Raw genomic sequence first — 6,957 nt, forward strand, 5'->3', positions numbered from 1 at the left:
AATAAGAGTTTTCCTTTTGTCTTGTTTTCTTCTATTGTTGCATGGGGCACAAAGTATGTAGATTTGTTCTAATGTATGGATATGAGTAAGAGACAGCAGAGGGTTATTCTTTGTCATGTTGAGAGTGATGTATGTTAGTTGTTTGCATGAGGCTTCCCATCCAAGAGAGAAGAATGGAAGTAAAGGATCTCTACATCTGAAACTGGGTATGTGGTAGAGAATATGTATTATAGGCAGGTGTTGAATGCATAGACTCGAGTTAGTGGAAATTTGAAAGGATTTGCAGCCAAGAAAATGATGAATTAGAGCTCATAATGTTCAAAGTTCCCCAACTCTTCAACAATGCAAGATATGTTGAGATGTATCTACCGTTATGCTCAAATGAGAATCTGAGATCAAAGAAACTGTCCTTCCATTTGCAAGTTTGTGCTTCTTGGAGCAAAGAAGTTATACGTTTGTTGTATAGAGTAGCAGTGTATTTTTGTAGTGCTCTATGAGGCAATTTCTATGTTGGATAAGTCAACATGTGAATTCAGCAGCATCTACACCACCAACTTGGTTTCCCATGAAAGTCATCATGATTATCCATTGATATATCAATGTAAAGTTTGTTTTGTTATAGTAATGGAATGTCTACAGCAATTAAATGCTTCTAACAGCTGAACTAGCAATGAAAATTTGTCGTATAAAGCTTTGGTTACCTGTGTTTTTGGTTTGTATTTATATGTGCCCTGAGAAAAAAAGAACAGAAAGGATCTACAATTGATTTTGCACTACTTAAGGTAACCATGCTTTGTGGGGCAGTTTTCGCATGGGGCTACCATCCCTAAAAAATAGGAGTTGTGTGAATGTGAAAGCTTGTGTTGTCTGAGTCTCAACCATGGTTGTTTTCGCATCGTCAGGCAGCCATCACTCCAGGGCTGGCAACTAAGGTGGCAACCAAGGCATACTTGGCAATGAGCTACGAAGGCTTTGCTGGTGCCATTGGTTGCACGTGAGAAGCTCCCACTAGCTTGTAGGAAAATCTTCTTGGAGGTCACCCGTCCCAACAGTGTGCCTTTGCATACTTGGCAACGGGCTATGAAGGCTTCATTAGCGCCATTGGCTGCACATGAGAAGCTCCCACTAGCTTGTAGGAAAATCTTCCTGGGGGGTCACCCATCCTAGCAATGTCGTCACCTAAGTGCACTTAACTACCAAGTGACTATCCACTAGGCTAGTTCTTTTTGTTGTTCTATACTACAAACATAGTTTTAATAAGCTAAAGTCTTGGGAGGGTCTCCCAAGTCTTTCTTCCATGAACTAACATACAATACCTCATTAATAATAATAATTATCTTCATAATGAGAGTTTTTAATGTGCAACATAAATCAATTTTCTTTGGAATATATACGCACACTAAAATAACTTAAGTAATGGGGACATTACACAAGAGGACCAATTGTTTTGGATATAAATGTTCTATGTCCTTAGGCCAAGAGGGCCGCTTCTTTTGCAGAAAAATGATTTACTTCATTAGGTTAAGAGGGCCATGTGTCTAGTTGGTGGAGGTGCGCTCATCAATGGTTTTTTGTTTTAGTGCTGCATTAGATAGGTTTAAAGAAGCACCTGAAAGGATCCAATTGCTGTGTGGAAGCTTCTTCTAACTAGTCTAGGTGGTATCTTTCCTTTCTGAGTTATTTCTCCTTAAGCAGAATGTGTATATGTATTTGGGAATATTTTTTTCTTTATTGGGGACCGACAATCCAGGCATAAAGTCCTAGGATTAGGTAAGGTATGTTTGGGGAGGTTTGCGTAGTAGTCCATCTCATGTGAAGACATTGTTAGGCATGCAAAGGATATGTCTTAGGAGGGGGCCCTAGTGGCCCTCTCCTCCTAGCCTACTAGGGAAGCCTACTGAATAAAGGAAGAAAATGATAAATATGACTGCAATCCATATAATATGGAGATGTGTAAAAAAAGGATTCTAACCCCTAAAATCAGAAAACAAAGAGAAAAAAATAAAAGGGCAGATTTTTGTTGCCTTGTGAAAGCCTGGTATGTTCCTGGGGATAAGTCTGATGCCTTGCCTTCCTGGGGGTAGCATCTAGCCAAAAGAAAATAAGGATGGTTGGAGAAAAATAAAAGTGAGTAGGAAAAAAAGATTTAGTGCCACCTCACAAGAGCTTGGTAGGTTCTTAGGTACCGAGATTGGGTTTGAGAGTGATGCCCTATTCTACTTGTGTCAAAATATGCTCAACTTCCTTCTTTTTACACATTGGAGTACCAGATAATGAAGAATAGAGAATGAGATAAATGAAAAAATATATGAATTTATGTGGGTGAGGCTATAGGAATACTTGCATAGTAGAAGTTCCTAGTACAATTATCCTAGGTCAGGTAGGCAGGTCAGAATACCAATTAGGATGAGCTCTTTGATAACTCTTTTAGCCAGTTTGTATTAGAGCAATGAGTTAGCAACTAGCTCTTGATCTATTTGTTAGATTATGCATGGCCTATCACTTGTGGAATTCATGCATTTATCTTTATTAAGGATAGGGTGAGAGGTGTGTTCTTTGTTATATTGTGTATTTTATTTGAAGCAACTTGATGCTCTCTATGTTTTCTTTGTGTCCAGATCGGTTTGTGGGCTCAATGTGTTGAGTCACCCTATCCTGTAGTCGGCCGATGAGAGGTGTATTTAGGTGCCAAAACTAAAGTGGAAGTGGAGCATTTGCAATAAAAGTCAAGAGGCATCAGAGTTTTGTAAGAAAAAGTGGGTGGCCCGAAATGCATTGGAAGTGCCCCTTCGTTAATTGAAGTTTGTTAGATGTCCCATTTAAAGAGATTTTAGCATTACTATGATTAGGCACCAAAAAAAGGTTAAAAATGAAGTGTTTGTAGTAAAAATAAAGAGACACCTAAGTTTTCTAAGTGAAAATGGGTGGCTCAAAATGCATTGGAAGCATCCATTTAATAATCGAAGTTTATTGGATGGCCTACTTAAAGAGATGTAACTTTTACATTACAAGTAGCTACTTGATCCAAAAGCCGAAAATAGTGTCCAAGAGGCCAAGTCAGTAGAAAAAAACACTAGAATTATAGTTGTATTTTCAAAAGTATCTAAGCTTGTTTGGGCCTTCGAATTTATGCAAACCACTTACTAGCAATGTGAACACAAAGTGTTGAACAAGTTTTGAGTAATTAATCTTAAGGGGATTAAAAACCCACAAAATCTTCATGAGAGGGGGGGAGACGGGGGCATATTTTTTAGCACGCCCCTTCAATTCCCATAAAATGAGATTTTTCAACTAGCAATGATGTAAGAAGCAGCCTTGGCCATGAGATGTTGAAATTTTCTGCTCCAAATTGTTGTAAAAATTGTGCAAATTGATGCATATTCTATTGAAAGTTCATATTTTAGTATTTCTCTCTCTTCTTTCTCTCTCGCCATAATTGCTATTCATGTGGGATGAGAGGATGATGGGGGAATGGGTGCTAAGAAAAGTTTACATATTGCCTTGTTGAGATGGCAAGCTCAACACGTGTGGACATTGATAATGGACCGCTTTACTAGATGGATCAGCGCATCTACACTTAGCTCATTAGTGATCATTATGATTCTCACATGGCCACATATTTACCACTTATTATATTTAGTTTATTGCACCTATCTAGAGTAGGCATAGTTATAGTATCAGTCGATTAGTCAATTATGCATTATTTGACTTAATAGGCCACTTTCCTTTATATTGTAACTTATCTATACTTTGTGTATATTATATTGTGTGTGAGAGAAGAAGAAAAACCAACAAGAAAGTGTGTTGGCCTCCATCTCTCTTCTTGTGTTCTTGAGTCAGCTTTCTCTTGTGTGTGTATGGTGTGTTTTTGGCACATTAGTTCATGCACATCCCCCTACTATGCAATTCCTAACATGCCTTCTAGTTCTAATTTAGGTATTGGATAGCTTGCTGTAGGATGTAAATCTACTTCTTTGCCTTGCCATTTTGCTACTCTAGTACTTGTTTGATAATGTTCAACCATCATCTATAACTTTGAATGAGTAGAGTTTGTGCGAGTGGAGACGTCAAAGAAGTCTATGACCAGTGTCTTGGGTAAAGCAACCTCCTTGCTTGGAGTGTCGATCAGCTTCTCCATGGCAATCTTCTTCTCCTTGTTGATGGGCATGGGGGCACTTTTTGTTAGGTCTAGACTCCCTCACTGATTGATCAATTAGGATCTGAAATGTAGTTGCTGCTAAGGTGGCAAGTTTGAATTTGGCAAGTGAGCCAAAGACAGAGTGTATTGGGATAGAGCCAGTGGGAGCACTCTTGCCTTGATGCTCAGTGTGCCACAGTGGTTTTGGATTGGACAGGTGGGGCAGACTTGGCATCAGAGATCAACTCATCTAGCTTATCACATAGGGGTGGGAGTGTGGATCAAAATTCCCTTATGGTAGCTTGGAGTTCACGTTTTAGCTTCTTCTAGTGATCAATCCACTCCGTCTTGTAGTCTTCTTGGAGATCTTTAATGATCTCCAAGGAGAGGAGGGTCATGCCATTTGGGTTCTCTACTGTAGCTATAGGTGCATGGAGAAAAAATTCTCTCTCTCTTCCTACTGGGCTTGGCTCCAAATATCATCGAAAAAGGAAATCTAGGCATACTACAATACCTCTATCCATTGTCGATGATCACAAAGGATAGCGTCTTCTTGGCGAATGTAAAGAAGCTATTTTTCCATAGCAAGCTAAAATACTAAAAATAAAATAAATACACTAAAATTCTAAGAAAGACATAGCCAAGATAGCTAGGCTTCCATGAATCACGTTACCACTTGACACAATGGCTGAGAATCATTCATGAGAGGCTATAGCATGATATCCTCCTTGTGCCATCATGGAGGGGCATGGAATCCATTTTAATGCCATGGTGTCCAAATAGTATACACCCTCAATAGATGGCAGGAGGTAGATAACCTCAAACAAGAAATGTTTACAATTGGCAAAAGATGCTTGGAAAGTTATAACTTATCCTTTTATATCTACGCCTAGTCCTCAAAGCAAAAGTTATTATGCCTTATTACAAGTCATCCCGGTGTAAAAGAGCCTTGTCCTCAAAGCAAAAGTTGGGACAAAATACAATGAAAATTACAAGGATAGCTTGAAGCATATGGATCCATTTTCAAATGAAACTTCAAGTTGAACTTTGAGCATATAAGTCAATGAAGGAGAAGCATAGTATATATACTAAAGAAACTTTTGTAGGCTATCCAAAATAGTTTGTGGTACAATTTTGGCTATAACTTGAAGTAGGAGTGTATAATTTCCATGTGTAGCACCAATAAATTCATTTTTAGCACCTATGCTTATTTGGCTGAGGTTCATAATCAAGAAGCTCTTGTGGAAGAAAAGAGAAGAAGAGATGAGGACACTATTGGTCCTTCCTCTTCATGCCCATCTAAATGCATAACATGAAGTAAAATGGAGGAGCAAAAAGAGGCTGAAAAAGTCATACTTGAGCATGTTATGGAGGATGCATCTCAAGAGAAGAAATAAGAAGGGAAGAAAAGGGGCAAGCATCCCGGTTACACATTACAATCAGATCTTGAGACAGCCAGAAACCTTGAAAAGGACTTGAAGATCGCATCCTTGGCAGTAGAGTGGAATTCACACTTGGTAAACTTCTTGGAACTGTGAATTGTAAATTTCATGATGCAATCATTAATATGTTGAAACGAAAAAGATAATTTGATAATGAAGTTTTGCAAGCATTGTGCAAGTTGATAAAGACATAGAGAAACAACTTCAGAGGGAATATGATGATACATGTAATGCTCATTTGGAGCAAGCTGATGTTGAAAATGGGTTAAATGGGAGTGTAGACAGCAAGCTTGTGGCTAAAATTGGTCTTATAGGTAGTAATAAGCATAGAGAGAAGGCTATGTATAATGGGGATGTCCATCAACAAGTACATGAAGAAGAAAATGCTCATTTTATTCCAAGCAATCATTATTCATGAACGCATTGGGCTTGTGCTACTACATAGACAATTGTTAAAGTAGGAGAAAGAGAGACGCCTTGAATAGCTCTCTTGGATCATGGTTTTGAAATCAATTTTATGGCACACAGCTTGTATGAGAATGGAGGTTGGCTCATTGATGTAGATCCAGGATGGCCTATGCAGGCAACAAACAATTCATCAGGGGATCTTTATGTGGCTTGTTCGAATGTGCCCATGACTATTGGAGATGTTAAGGATGAATATCATTTTTTGTGTAGGATTCATATAGTTATCCGGTGATTTTATCGTAGCCCTATACTTCAAAATCAAGGCTGGAAACAAAAGCCTTGGATGATGATTCTTCATATTCTCAAGTTTGGAGTAAAGACAATACAAAGGTGGTACAGTTTCTCATTATTTGTGTGAATCATCCCCGCAATCGGGATAGGCTATGAGATAATCCCTTGCCACCTAATGCACAAGAGTTTAAGGGTTTTTAGACAACACTGCTATAAGTGGAGGCTATGGCAGTGCCTTTAGGAAGATAATTATGCCTCCAAGAAAGGGGAAAACTGTGTTTGTGTCTAGATTGCAAGAATCGACAACATGTAATCTTGGCAGTTTTAAGAATATTTCAGCCATGTGAAGAGCTGAAAAGAATATGTACAATGGGCTGAAAAAGAGTTGAAGACATATGGTTTGATGGTTGCAAATGAAGGTATTTCAAGGATATTTTCAGGGCTGCTTGATGTTATTACAGTGGCTGAAATTTATGCAATAATTAATACTAAAAATAGGGAAAAAAAGAGATTATTTATGTTGACGCTTTAGAGATGTATGAAGTCATTCAAGAGTTTCCTAAGCATGAATGTTATGGGCTGCAATATGGGCTACAAAACAGGGCTGAAGCAAGGGTGGATACAAAGTACAAAATAGTTGCAAAGAAAGATAAAGTTGTGGCTTTTCCTTTACCACTG

The sequence above is a fragment of the Lygodium microphyllum genome, chromosome 10 (assembly GCF_053477565.2).
Source record: "Lygodium microphyllum isolate KBCC chromosome 10, Lygodium_microphyllum_v1.1.10, whole genome shotgun sequence".
Lineage (NCBI taxonomy): Eukaryota > Viridiplantae > Streptophyta > Polypodiopsida > Schizaeales > Lygodiaceae > Lygodium > Lygodium microphyllum.